General features: G+C 33.2%; 1 protein-coding gene across 4 annotated transcripts in view; it reads left to right on the forward strand.

The window, feature by feature from the left end:
- Positions 1-15,609, forward strand: part of C1GALT1 (core 1 synthase, glycoprotein-N-acetylgalactosamine 3-beta-galactosyltransferase 1) — a 34,304-nt gene that overhangs the window by 1,444 nt on the left and 17,251 nt on the right. For 2 of the 4 annotated variants that reach the window (XM_019729771.2, XM_019729772.2), the window contains exon 2: positions 1,001-1,117. The exons of the other annotated variants lie outside the window; for them this stretch is intronic. The gene's annotated coding sequence lies outside the window, so the exon portion shown is untranslated. The remainder of the gene's footprint in view (positions 1-1,000; positions 1,118-15,609) is intronic. 4 annotated transcript variants of the gene reach the window in all.

The raw sequence follows: 15,609 nt of genomic DNA on the forward strand, positions 1-15,609 counted from the left end.
AGGAGGCATTTAGACAACTTTTCACGCCCTTACCGGATAAATGTCAAATAAACTTTATACATATGATGCTGTGTGTTCTAAGCATTGTACATAGTAAAGTATACTTATTTTCTGTCAGCCTTAGGCTATATTGATGTGCAATTTTTATGAATATTAAGTTTCAAGTTACTAAACAGTTAACTCTTTTTAGTGTATGTTAAGTAAAACTGATTCAGTAAGGAAAGTATGACTCATTTAAAGTTTTTCATGGGAAAAGAATATGGTGTTTCAGTACTACTGGAGAACTATTAAATATCTCTTAAATTTGCCTGGAATTTATGTTTTTCTGAATCTTTTTAAGACTTCAGCATTTAAAAAGTATTTTGTGGTTACTACCCATTTAAAGGTATGGTTTTTCTTAAATATACTTTCTTGGAATAGATTATATTTCTGGGTAAATTGAATATCCAGAAATTCTTGAGTTTAATCACAAAGTTATTTAGGAATACATATAATGAGTTAATGTTTCCCTAGTTATAGAAATACAAAGGTTTATCACTAGACATATGCCTTTTACGTATATTGATTTAGACTCACTAAGGTAAAGATTGCATTATATTCAGCTTATGAACTTTATAAACAATGGTAATTTAAAATAGTCTTTGTGTGGTAAAATCACTGATCACAATTCTTGTGACAGTGCAGGTATAAACAAACATTAAATGGAAAATGTATAACCATGCTGAAGTTCAATTCATTTAAAATTTTAAGCTTTCCAGTATAACCATGTTACTTTTAGAGGAGTTGTTGAGATTTGCATAAAAAGGCTAGTGTACAAGCTGTAGCAAGGTAGAAAGAAAAGTATGGCAAAATGTTTTGCCCCAAATTCAGTGGGATAAAGGTCATTTTTTTAAAAAAAGGAAGAAAAAAATGGTAGCTTTGTTCCATAAAAACGGAAGATAACATAATGTCTTAAAATATAAATCTGTAGCTAATGCGTAGTTAAATTTTAACTTTGCAGCTAATTCAGATGTCCAAGGGGAAAATACATGCCAAAATCTGTAAACGTGTGACAGTAAGAAGAGTCCTTTGGAGGGAAAAAAACTCATCACAACTGGGGGAGTGCTACACGCATCCAGTGAGTATAGGCCATGGATGCTGCTAAACATCTTACAGTAAACAGGACGTCCCCCACAACAGAGAATTATTCAGCTCAAGAGGTCAATTGTGCCAAGTTAAGAAACCCTGGCTTAATGGGACTTAACAAAAGTTGGAGCATAGATGTTGGAGGGATGAGGGTGTTTGTATAGACAGAGAAGACAGTAGGGATAGAGGAACTGGTTGCTTGGGATGTTTAGCAAACTGTACATAGTTCAGGATTGCTGAAGCATAAATTATAAGGCATGGAGTATTGAAGTATGAGGCTGGAAACCTAGATAGAGTCTAGATCAAGGAGGGCTTTTATATGTCATGTGCTAATTTTTGTCTTTTGGGCAGTGGGGTTCCATGAAGGATTCGTGGAGTGACATGGTCAACTTTTCATTTTAGGTAGGTCATTCTGGTGACAGAATGGGACGAGTTGAGAGATAAGCACTTGAGTCAGGGAAATGGGTTAGATATTACAGTAGCTTAGGGGAGAGGGGTGGGTCTGAAATAGGACAAGTAGTAGAAATGGAGAGGAGAGGATTGGATTAGAAAAACATTTAGGAAATAAAGTTGGCAAGATTTGGTAATTGGATGTGGGGAAAGGGTAAAGAGAGTGTTAAGAATGTCTCCCTAATTTCTAGTTTAGATAATCAAATGGCTCCTAGTGAAACTGGAATGCATCAGTCAGTAATTTAGGTAAAATGAGCAGGCTTAAGGGAGGAATGTAATAAGTCACTTTTGGACATGTTGAATTTGAGATGCCTGTGGCCCAGGTGGAAATGTTTAGTGTATATATATGAGTCTGAAACTTGGAGAAGCCTGAAAAGGATCAAGAGCTCTTTTTGTGTAACAAGTGTGGGGAAATTAGTGCACTTTGATTTCTCTTATATTATTTCACTCTCTAGATAAAATTGTCTACCATTATTTATCTTTTGTCAGAAAAGTAATAGGTGTGTACTTGATTAAAACATGAAAAGGTTATAAAATGAAAATAAATTTTGTCCTTCCTGCCCATGCCTCCCAATCTTGGTTCCCAGAGTTAGTCCTTATTAAAATATCTTATAGACAGTAGTTTCCGCTTATCCACTGGGAGTATGTCCAAGACCCCCAGTGCATGCCTGAAACTGTATAGTACCAAACCCTGTTATACAGCAATATGTCAGAGATACTGCAAGTTTGGTTCCAGACCGTTGTAATAAAACCAGTTGTAATTTTTTTGGTGGTGGAGGGTTTTGCCTTCAATTTGAAAAAAAATATAACACCTGTGAAACATAATAAAGCAAAGAGCAATAAAATGAGGTATGCCTCTGTACGAGGTGTGATAAAAACGGTGAATGTTAAAAAAAATTATTACAGTAAAAGACACATTGCCATTAATCCTCCCCCCCTTCAAACACACTTATCCCCTTGATGTTGCCTTCTGAAGCTGTTCTGGAAGTCCTCTTTTGTGAGTGTCTTTATGAGTTGACTCCGTAGCTGTTCCTCGATGTCCTGACTCGATTCAAAACGTTTACCTTTCGTGGTCATTTTGCCTTTAGGGAAGAGCCAGAAGTTGCATGGTGCCAGGTCTGGTGAATAAGGTGGATGAGGACAAACTTTTAATGTTTTTATTGGACAGACATTGCCATACCAGAAGCGATGTGTGGCACAGTGCGTTAGCATGATGGAGCATGAAACCATTTGCCTGTTTCATGTTAATGCCTTGTTCGTGATCCATGATTTACCGCACACTTTAAAACACAGCTTCTCTCAACTGTAGCTCACACCTGACTGACTGAACTGAAACTTGTCACACACTGTCACTAAGGTTCGATGCACTGCTTTGCTTATTGAAGATCCCTGCCTTTCGTTGGATGGCACTCGGCAGCGGCATTCACCATACTTGTAGATCATACCTCATATACTGTTTTTTCCTATACATACCTTTTCACTTAAAGGAAGCACTTCCACAACTTCTTTTTGGCATATCTGAATTGCCAGCATCACTACTTTTATGCTTTGGTGCCATTATAAGATAAAATAAGGATTACTTGAACACAAGCACTTTCATACCAATACCAGTGGATCTGATAACCTGACTACTAAATGAGTAATGGGAGGGGAGCATGTACAGCCTAGATGCTGGGCAAAGAGATGATTCAGGTCCAGGGTGGGACAGACCTGGATTGCAATCTTTCATCATACTATTCAGAATGGTGCACATTTTAAAACTTGTGAATTGTTTATTCTGGAATTTTCCATTTAGTATTTTTGGATCACAAGTAACTGAAACCATGGGAAGTGAAACTGAGGATAAGGGAGCACTACTGTATCTATCTTTCCAGAATTTTTTATATCTGCAGAAACAAAAAAGCCAAAAGTAATCATACTATGTAGACTAGTGTTTTCTCTTAAAAAGTAAATCTTTTATCTTACACAGTTGTTAAAATGAGTAAGGTTGTGTTATAAGAGAAAATAGGTGAAAAGAATAAAGTGGAGACTAATGGATCTAGATCATCACTTCTTTGATGTAAATTAAAGGATGCGCATACATATATGCTGATATAAGCCTTACTTTTTTCCCAAGAATATACAAAAAACAATAGTAGTTACTTTTGGGGAGAAATAGGACTAGGGATGGGAAAAAAAACCATTTTCATATATATAAATCTAAATATAAAAATATACATTTATCTATGATTTCAGTTTGGGTTTGTCTAACATGATCTTTTCCAGAAGTGCAAAGATTTTTCTGACTGGCACATATAGATCATTATTTTTAATAGCTGCAGAGTATTCTGTGGTATGGATATAATATATTTTAACTAGATCCTTGTCAACAAACATTTTATAGCTATGGCTGCCATGAACTTCTTTCAGACTTCTATGTTGTGTGTCGTGTCCGTAAGAGAAATTTCTGGTCATTGAATGATGGGTCTTAGGTATATTTATTCAAAAAGACATTGCCAAATTGCCCTTGCAAAAGATAGTAAATATATTGTGAGAAAGAATCTGTGAATGTCAGTTTTCTCTCATATTTATGTCAATACTGGGTGTTACTAAATTTAGAATTTTTTTCCAATATGATAGATTAAAATCAGTATCTTTTCATTTCATTTACCTTTCTTCAATATGAGTGAAATTTGAAAATCCTTGACCATTGTATTTTTTTTTGTGTGTGAATCCTTTATTTTCTTTATCTGTTTTTATGTTAGGTTTATCTTTTGTATTTTTCTTTGTGATACTTTCCAATACTTTTTTGCTTACACATTTTTTTGAACATTTTATACAGAAAGATACCTTTGAACCAACAATTTCATAGCCAGAAGTTTATCCAGTAAATAACCTCATACAGTAGTCATAGCTTTTGAGTTTGGGGAAGATCTCAATTCATGACATAAAAATGTAAAGAATGTTTTCTTCTAGTTTTGTTTTAATTTTATTTTTTAAATATCGAAACCTTTAAAACATTTGGAATTTAAAAGAGAAAGGTAGGGATCTAGCAGATTCTTTTTATTTTTTCCCAAAAGATTAATTCAGTATCATTTCTTTTTTTTGTTTTTTTCAGTATCATTTCTTGAATAAGCCATATTTTTCTTGATTTGAAATGCTATGTGTATTATGTATTAAATTTCCGTATGTACTTGTTTTTTAATAGGTTCTTTATTTTGATCTGATAAAGACAACCAGGGATATCTTTGGGCTTACAAAATTAGGTTAATTAAACTTGCTGCTGTGACGGAGACCAAACGCTAGAGGAGCTACCAGCATTTCCCTAAATAAAGAATGAACAGGGTTATTACAGGATTTTGAAGGGTGGATTTTAGACAAAAGTTAAATGAAGTAATGTTTGATAACTTTAAAGCATAGCAGGACTATTTGTCCAGGGGTTAATTAACATCAAGCCTGGGCTAAGAAGCTGACGTAGAGTCCTGTTTACTTGGAGACTATAAAGTTAAGATAAATGTGGCAGGTTGTGTCTGAGAAATCCTTGTCTGACTCTATGTTAGAAATTGAGGCTGTTTCTGTTTCATGAATGATCCATCATCCATGCAAGAGTGGAATGTTCTAATCTCATTGATAGACTTTCTGACAGTCTGGTTGTAGAGAAAAAAGTTACTTAGCATTATGTCTTTAGTAAACACAGGCATTAAAAAATACACATTTTTTACAGATTCACAGATACATTGATATGCCTGTTCAACCTGAATATCAAATTATTTTTATTACTATACCATTGTTTATTGTAGGCAGTACATTTTAATATCTGGTAGGCCCAATATCTTGTATTTTAAGTGGGTCTTAGTCCACTCAACACCTACGATCGTTTCCAGAATTTCCCGTGTTCGCATGTTTATTTTTCCATACTTTAAACTTCTAAAAAATCTTGTGTTTTAGTTGGAATGGCTTTACACACACACACACACACACACACACACACACACACACACAATTTCAAGAAAATCAACATCTTTATCATTACTTTTTTTGTCTTGGTAAAATACACATAAAATTTGCCATCTTAACTATTTTTAATTGTACAGTTCAGTGGTAATAAATACATTTATATTGTGCAGTCATCACCACTATCTGTTGCCAGAACTCTTTTCATCTAGCAAACTAATAACTATACCCATTAAACAGTAACTCCCCATTCCCTCCTTCCCCCAGGTCCTGGCAATCACCATTCTACTTTCTATCTCTGTGGTTTTAAGTGTCTCATGTGAGTAGAATCATATAATGTTTGTCATTTTGTGGTTGCCTTATTTCACTTAGCATAATCAGGGTTAATCTATGTTGTAGCATATGTCAAAATTTCCTTTTAAAGGCTGAATAATATTCCAATGTATGTACTGTATATCACATTTTGCTTATCAATTCATCCATTGGTGGAACTTGGGTTGCTTCCATATTTTAGCTATTGTGAATAATGCTGCTATAAACATGGGTGTATAAATACTCTTTTAGACCCTGCTTTCAGTTCTTTTGGGCATATACTCAGAAGTGAAATTTCTGGGTTGTACAGTAATTTTTTAAAAAAATTTTTGTGGAACTGCCGTACTATTTTCCACAGTGGCTGTACCATTTTAAATTTCCACCAGCAGTACACAAAAGTTTCCATCTTTCTACACCCTCACCAACACTAGTTATTTTTTTATTTTTTGATGGTAACTATGCTAATGGATGTGAGGTGCTGTCTCATTGTAGTTTTGATTAGGATTTCCCTAATGATCAGTTATGTTGAGCATCTTTTTATTCTCAACACGCTTATGCTTATTGGCCATTTGTATGCCTTCTTTGGAGAAGTGTCTGTACAAGTCCTTTGCTCATTTTTGTTTTGGGTGTTTTTTGTTGTTGAATTTCAGGAATTCTCTATATGTGCTGGATATTAATCTTTTATCAGATATATGGTTTGCAAGTATTTTCTCCTATGCTGTGGGTGGCCATTTTACTCTCTTGATATAGTTAGTGTCTTTTGATGCACAAATTTTTCATGAAGTCCAATTTGACTTTTTTGTTCTTGATGCATATGCCTTTGAAGTTATATCCAAAAAATTACTGCCACCTCCAATGTCGTGAAATGTTTGTCCTATGTTTTCTTCTAAGAGTTATAGTTAGGTTTTTAATCCATTTTGAGTTAATTTTTCTGTATGGTAATAAGGGTCCAGCTTCATTCTTTTGCATATGGATACCCAGTTTTCCCTGCACCTTTTGTTAAAAAGAGTGTCCTTTGCCCATTGTTTGGATTTGTTGAAAATCTTTTGACCATGAATCTGAGGGCTTATTTTTGGGTGCTCTATTCTTTTCCCCTGATCTGTATGTTTATCTTTATGCCAATGCCACACTGTTTGATTACTGTACCTTTTGTTGTAAGTTTTGAAATCAGGAAATGTGAGTTCTCCAGCTTTATTCTTCTTTTTCAAGATTGTTTTGGCTCTTTGCGGTACATTGAAATTCCATGTGAATTTTATGGTAGATATTTCTGTTTCTGTAAAAAGCACTATCGGATTTTGATAGAGATTGCAATATATCTTAGATCACTTTAGGTAGTATTGACATCTTTAATTAACACTATTCTTCCAATCCATGAACATGGGATGAATTTCCATTTATTTATGTCTTTAATTTCTATTGAGGATATAAAAAATGTTTATGTTCTGATGGAACAGTAACAAAAAGGTATTCTCACTTTTGATTTCCGAATCTGAAATTTTGGAACTATTTTTTAAAATAAAATTATAGTTTGAGACTCACTACAATTTGATTTTAATTTGATTGTGAAGTATTATGTAATTTTTGGGAGGTTTATCAATTTGTTTTCTTAACCTTATGTATTTTGTCTGGATTCATAAAATCCTAAGGTCCATTCTAGTGCCAAGATTATGAAATTGCAATGCCCATAAAATGCCATATTTTGCCACATATAATGCACTCCCGTGTATAATGCACACCCACGTTTTGGCCCGAACTTTCAGGGGAATAAAATCTTTCATTCTGATTTTTTAATTCAAATTTTTATTTGTTTACATTTAAGTACTTGTTTTTTTTTTTTTTGTATTATGAAGGAATTTTAGCATTTGTCTTTTAATGTATTATGGTACAAGAAATTTTATGTAACAAATAATTGCGAAACACAAGAACAGATACAAGGTACAAGAAATTTTATGTACTGGTAACAAATTTACGATATTTACACATCATAGAAGGCCAATAACTCTTCATCATTGCAAGTTCAACAAAACCGATTATCATATTCCACGGTATTATTTTGCATATGGATATTGTTATTGATTTCTAGAGTTACACTTTTAACTCATAAGCATAAATAAAGGAATTGAAAACATTTATATTGATACGGAATTAGTACTACCCATGTATAATGCACATCCTTACTTTTCCCTCACAAATTGGGGCAAAAAAGTGCACATTGCACATGGCAAAATACAGTACTTCTGACTTATTAGGTGAAGGCTCTGTTAATATTTTCTATTTCTGTATTCTTAAATTAGTATAAATATTTTTAGTCTCTCTCTGAATTAATAATGTACTTCTATTATAATTCATGTGAGTTGAATACACATCAAAGGAAATAACATACGTAGTAGTTCGTATTATATACTAGTTTATGGCTTTGGGTTATAGAAATGTAAAAGTTTCAATTGATGGAATCATGATTTCGTGGTAGGTAAATACTTGATTATGTGGGCATACCTTTATGCAATTATAATGCATTTCGTTTTTATTGCTTTTTGTTTAATATGATAGAAACTTGTTAAAAAGCTTTGAAAAAACTTGACTTTAGAGATTTAGGTATGATTTGAAACACAACAGAAGCAGTTTTATTTAGTGAATTAAGCAGTATAGCTATAGATACCTATTTGGGAAAATCATTTCAACTGTATTACCCCTCTCCCCACCCCCCGTACAACAAACAAACATACATTTGAATGCGTGAATTCGTTTCACAAGCCAGGCAATGTGTTTGGTGCTAGAGATACAGAGATGATATAGAAATATAAGAGTCATAGCTGTCATCTAATGGGAAAGAGATACGTACATATTTATTATAATGCAGTATGGTAAGTACATAGTAGAAGGTGTGAATGAAGGAACAAGGAAACATGATAGGAGAGCAGTTAATTTGACCATGGGTGTTGGGAAAGCAGGGTCATGGAAAGTATTGAAACTAAAGTAACCTTGAAAGATAATAACACATCTATCCGGTAGAGAAAACTGAGGAAGGCACTTCTGGCAGAAAGAATAGAATGGCTAAAGTCATCCACACAAAAGTCCATGGCAAACTTGGAGGATGGGTGCATATAGGCTTTACAGATAGGAAGTATCAGAAATAAGAGGGCAGATAGGTAAACTAAAGCCAGATCTTGTGTACCAGCTAAACAGTATGGACTTGATTTTGTGGCATTAGAAAGTATGTTTTTTTTAAAAAACAATACTGCTATGTGAAGCCTCTGTGTAGTTAGTGAAGAGAAATACAAGAGCTGAGTCCAGGGAAGAATGATCAAGGAATGAAAGGAGAAAAGTGTCATCACAGAGTGGTACAATAAATAAGGAGATATAATCAGATTGGCAATTTGGAAGATGAGTAAAGTGAGAGACTTTGCTCTCTTATTTCAAGCCAGTTAATGTTTATTGCACTACTATCTTGTGAAAAGCATCATAGCAACTCTGAGAGGCAAGATACTATCTTTTGCCTTCTGGGAGTTTACACTCTAAACAGGAGAAAATATACCAATGACTATATCCTTAGCTCTTAGCTCCTAGGACAGTATTTGACACACTGAAAGAGACTCAATCAGTAGCACCTTCCAAAGATTACGTAAAACCTCATAATTAAGTTAAAATCAAATTGTATAAATCTCAAATTGTAATTCTATTTTCTTGGCTCCCGTCAGTATTGGGTTCAGAGATCAAAAGATGAGAATGCCTTTTTGTTACTGTTCTATGGTCCTCAAGTAATTTTTGCGTCCCTTATTGTTTCTGTAATACCCAACATTAGTGCTATGTTATACTGCTTTATGTCAAAATGAAGAAAGAGAGGGACAAGAGTGTCATACAGATTTTCTTTCACAGGTGCTCCTTACTGGCTAACACTCACACTGGGATTTCCAAGCCTGGGTGTATCTACCAGTAACTTAAAGGAGAATTGAATCTAAATCAAATGGAAAGAATACTGAACTAATGAAAAACTGCTTCCCTACTTTGAACATTACTCTGTGTCTAGAAGGGAGACTGAATATAGAATGTTCCACTTTGGGTTCTATTCACCCAGAAATCAGAACTCTCAAGCCTCTGTTCTATTTATTTCTTGATCCAGCAAACTACCAGCCACCATTCAATACTTTTGGAGAAAAAAATTTTCAGTCAAAATAATGCAGCAGTTCTCAAAGAGTGGTCCAGGGAAAGTGAGATCTCCTAGACCCCTTCAGGAGGTCCCTAAAGGCAAAACTATTTATACTAATATTGAGACATGTCTTACGTTTTTCATTCATTCTCTGACAAGTGTACAGTGAGATTTTTTTAGAAGATACACAATACATTAAAATAAATTGAATGCAGAAGGAGATACGGAATTCCAGATCCAGCAGCTATCTTCTATTAAACCAGATACTGAGATTTACAAAAATTTAAATCAATGCTACTTTTTTTAATTAATATTTTAAGAAAATACCTATAGTTAATTTCCAGAAAATATCATTTATGTTAACAGATGGTGGATTTTTCCTTAGTATTTATGAATAAACAAATGTTTAAAACTTTTTTGTTTTAATTTCTAATAATCTAATTAATAGCTATAAACATGTTATTTGAGGCCCTCACTAATTAAGAGTATAAAGGAATCCTGAGACTAAAATTTTTGAGAGTATTATTTTTAATAATTTTAATGTATAGTCATTAAACTCAACTTGGAAAAATATGGAAAGAAAAATCATCTTAGTTACCCCTAATTCCATCACTGAAATTAGAAATCAGGGTTGAAATTAGAAATTGTTAACATTTCGGTATGTTTTTTCTAATGTCTTTTTCAGGATAGCTTTTTTTTTTTTTTTTTTTTTTTAAGCACATAGTTGGAATGACATTGTGTATAGAATTTTGCATCTATTTTTTTCAATTTGTGTTTTAACCATGTTTTCATGTTATGTAATTTTCAAAAAATTTTAGTGATTGTATAATAGTCTATTTAATGAGTATACCTTAGCTTATATAATTCTCCTTTTCTAGTTTTTGACTATGAATTATTCTTTCATTTAGCAGATACTTGAGGACTTGTGTGCAGGCACTGTTCATAAATGTTTTTTTTATTTTTTATTAAGATGATTTCCTTAGCTTAAGAGTTGAGTCACTGAAATATATTTTTAAGGCAAAGAAGGGAATTTGCTAAAGAAAACCTTGTCTTTTGAGTTTTTTGTAATATCAGACCACATGGCAAACTGAAAAGTACTAGGAATTTACCCAACTCTTTTAGCCTGTATTGTGTTGTGGAACAATTAAGTGAATTAATTCAAAGCACTTCAAAGAATGTTCTTTGCATTGACTAATTTTTCAGTGTTACCTATTTTTATTTGATTGGTCGTATTTTAGATTTGACTGTTATTTTTAATTTTGTAATTCAAATATACAGATGACCAACTGAATATTTTCCTAGGCTCCAGACCTGCATGTCCAACACTTCTGTGTCAGTGCCCTACTGGTGCTTTAAAATAGGCACAGTAGAATATAGTAAATATTGATCTGACCAAAGTCTGTCATGTCTTTAATATATTTTTACTCGTCCCTCATTGTTGCTTAGTTTGGCTGGGTATAAAATTCTAGATTGGAAGTCACTTTTCCACAGAATTTTGAAGGCATTTCTCCATTACTTTCCAGCTTTCAGTGTTGTTGTGTGAAAATCCAAAACTATTTAATTCCTGATCTCTTGTATGTAACCTTTTGCCCCTTTCTCTGAAAGCTTACAGAATGGTTTCTTTAACCCAAGTGTTCTGAAATTTTGTAATTTTTTTTATGGGTCTTTCTAGTCACTGTGCTGGGTATCATTGGATCTTTTCAATCTGGAAATTTCCTTGAAATACTTGATTGTTGATGACTTCCTTTCTCTTTTCTCTGCACCTCTGAGCTGATCTTTAGTTATCATTAATTTTCTCTCTTTATTTTTCATTACCTTGTCTCTGCTTTGCTCACTTTGGGGGCAATTTCTTTAACCTATCCTATAGCTATTTTGAGGTTTTGATTTTCTTAAGTTTTAATTTGTATGAGTTCTTTTAAGTTTTCCTCTCATTGCATAATCTCTTCCAAGTTGCTTTAAATTTGACTGTCTTGTGTTTTCTTCCTTTTTTTTTCCCTTCATATTAGAGGATTTTTCTTAAACTATCTGGCGGTTCTTAATTGGCTATTCATATTTTACAGTAAATGCTAAATAACTAATTGAAATCTCTGTACACATTCCTGGGGCTTATCACTAGTGGTCTTCCCTGTTGGATGATTCAACAAGAATGACTCATTCCTGAACCTTTTGGGAATTGCATAGTGTAAATCCAAATCAATAAGATTTTAACTTTATCCATAAGCCACTGTGGCAAATTATGCTAAGGCTCTGTTCACAGGCCTGTATCTCCTTCCTGTTCACAGGTTCCTGATGTGTTTTCATTCCCAGTATCTTATTTGGTAAGGTTCTCTGTTGCAGGGCTGCCCTCACACTGCCAGAGCATTTTCTGCCAATGGAAGTATCTGGGAAATTTGTTTCCTGAGGACAGTCGATTTTATGGGTACAACTCTGAGGTGTAGCCTACATTCTCTCCAGAACTACCCTGAAGGATTGAGCTAAAATTATCCTCGATGGGACTGTGCTTGGTGTCTTACCCTTGCTTGGCTTCCTTCCCTTCCCTGTCTAACTTCCCTGCAAGTTTTTCCAGTGAACACTTTGTAATCACTTTCAAACAAATGTCTCCTTTCAGAATTTGCTTCCACAGAATCCAATTTAAAAGGACCACTAATGTTTGGGCTGTATTTTCTTTGATAATTTATTTTGGAGTGAGATAGCACTGCGATTTGCTATAATATTATATTTTTTGAACTCTCTTTGTCAGATATCAAGATAAAAGGAAGTTATCAAGCTTTTACATAAAAGAAGAATTGGTTAAGTTCTCAATTTTCTGGAATGACTTATGTAGCCTAAAAATTATGTTTTTTTGGAAGATTGAAGTATCCAGGAAAAGCCTGGATGTTTTTGAAGTCTGCCTCTTTGTCACTGTTCTTTATTTCCTCTGTGGTTATTTGTCCGTTTAGGTTTTATATCTTGAGTCAGCTTTAGTAATTTTTGTTTGTTTTGTTTTGTTTTTAGAGAAATTTGTGTTTCATTTAGGTTTTCATGTTTAATAGCTATTTTATATGTTCTCTTGTGTTTTTTTTTAATTTTATCTGTGAATGTGATATAGTTTGAATCCTGATTTGAATAAACCTAAATGTAAAAAAGACATTTGTGAACTAATTGATATAATTTGATTATAGAAGATAGTTGGGGAAATTTGATTAGGCTGTGGATTGGATGAGTCCAAAGAATTATTGTTAATTTTTGTTAGGCATTTCATAATGGCATTGTGACTTGTAAGAAAATGTCCATATTTTCAGATAAGTATATGGATGTATGTAGAGATGAAATGACTTAATGTCTGGGATAAGTATTAAAATTTTATAGTCAATTGACCAAAATAATAACTAAAGTAAATATAGCACATTTTTTATTATAATTTGATCTGTGTGATGGGTACATGGGGTTTCACAGTTATATTTTTGCATGCATTTGAAGATTTTTATAATTAAACTTTAAAAAAACCTCTCAGTTACCCCTCTGATGAAATTAGAGTGCATAGCACATTCTCTCCCACCCCCACTCCATTTTTATTCATTTTTGATATGCCTTTTGTGTCTTAGTATCTTACAGTTAAATTACTACTATCATTTTATTCTATGTAGCTTTTCTTTCCAGGATGATAATATTTTTGTTTTGCTTCATAATTACCACACACAGTTACTCCACAGTTTCGTATTGGAAAGAATTACAACCTTTTATGTTGTATGCTAAACTTTTCATTGAATTATTTCTTCATTTGTGATTTTTTCTAAAACTGAATTTAACTCTCAGATGAATTATATTTTAAAGTATACAGTATACCAAGGGTATGTGGGTATTGAATCGTTGCATATTTGAAAATGTTTTCCTGTTATGTTGAATTTGAATGACAACTTACTGATTACTTAAGTCTTTTGTCATATCTTTTTACCCTCAAATATTTGGTGTTTTGAAGGTGGTTTTTTTTTTTTTTTTGCATGTAATGATAAAGAAGAGAATGTTACTTAATAATTTTTCCTTTGTAGTTCTGCCTAATGTTTTGCCTTCGATGCTTGTTTTTCCCTAGATTATTAGAGGTTTTTTTTTAAAGAAGTTCAGGATCTCTCTCAATACTGGTCTATCTCTATTAGGGTTGTATATATGTGATCTTTAAATATTTAAATGCCTGGCATCCATTTCAGTGCATTTTCTTTTACTATACCTTACTTTTTCCTCATTTTGTTTGTTCTGTTCTCTTTGGGGAAATAAGTTATCTGTCTGTTGACTCTCTATTGCCTGTCTTTCATATCTGTCATTTTCTCAATAATTGCTTAATCTCTTCAACTTCAAAGACTACAAAATTGTCCTGTAAAGTTTAAGTGTTTTTTTTTATGAAGTATTCAGAACTGTGCTTCTGCCCTACCTTTTGCTCCCTGTGTTTCCCACTGCAAGATTTTTACATATGTTTCATGTATTTCTTTTTATTCATTTTAAAAATAGAATCAATTCTAGCTAGTCTTGCTTTAAAATTGTGTAAATGGAAATCTTTTTTGTTACCTTCCACATGTAGACAATTGTTTTATGAACCATTTGGATCTTTTCTTTGAAATTTTGAGTTAGAGATTTGTGCTGCTGCTGCTGCTGCTGGTGGTGCTGCTAGTAGTAGTTTCCGTGTAGCCATTTAGCTACCTGAGGAAGGTAAATTGGGGAGCTTGGATCTTGCACAGGTGCAAGTAGATATTTGTCTCTGATCTTTTTCCTGTGATTTTTTAAAATTTTTTAACCTCTAGTAGTTAAGAGGTCCTTCACTAGGTTGGGGGCATATCGTTCAAATTTGCTTGGTCATTTTTCCCATTTTGTCACGGTGAGTAGTTTACTTTGATAAAAAGTTGGGTTTGTTTCATGAGTCAGAACATATTTTTGTCCACGTAGTTATTTTTGATCCATAGCGGTTGGACACCATTTAACATTCCCACCAGCAATATATAGTGATCCAGTTTCTCCACAGCCTTACCAGCATTTACTGGTATCACTATTTTTTATTTTAGGCATACTTGTGGATGTGTAGAGATATCTCAGTTTAATTTTAACTTGAATTTTCCTAATGGCAAATGCAATTGAACATTTTCTCATTTGCTTGTTTGTCATCTGTACATCCTCTTTAGTGAATTGTCTGTTGATGTCTTGCTCATTTTCTAATTTGATTTTTTTGTGTCTTTTCCTTTTGAAAATTCTTGATATATTCTAAATACTGGTTCTTTTGTTAGGTGTGTGGTTTGCAAGTATTTTTTTACAGTTTGTAGCTTGTCTTTTCAGTCTCTTAGTACGGCCTTTAACAGAGCAAAAGTTTTTAATTTTGATGAAGTGCACTATATCAATTTTTCCATTTTATGAATTGCACTTTTGGTGTCAGGTCTAAGAATTCTTTGCCTAGCTCTAGATCCCAAAGATTTTTTTTTTTTAATTTGTTTTCCTAGAAGTTTTATAGCTGCATGTTTTACATTTAAGTCCAGGATCCCTTTTGAGTTAATTTTTGTATAAAGTATGAGACTTAGGTCAAGGTTTATTTGTTTATATTTTTTTCCCTTATGGATGTTCAACAACATTTATTGAAAAAGCTTGTCTTTCCTCCACTCAAATGCTTTTGTGTCTTTGTCAAA

The sequence above is a fragment of the Rhinolophus sinicus genome, linkage group LG09, assembly GCF_036562045.2.
Source record: "Rhinolophus sinicus isolate RSC01 linkage group LG09, ASM3656204v1, whole genome shotgun sequence".
NCBI classification, from domain to species: Eukaryota; Metazoa; Chordata; class Mammalia; order Chiroptera; family Rhinolophidae; genus Rhinolophus; species Rhinolophus sinicus.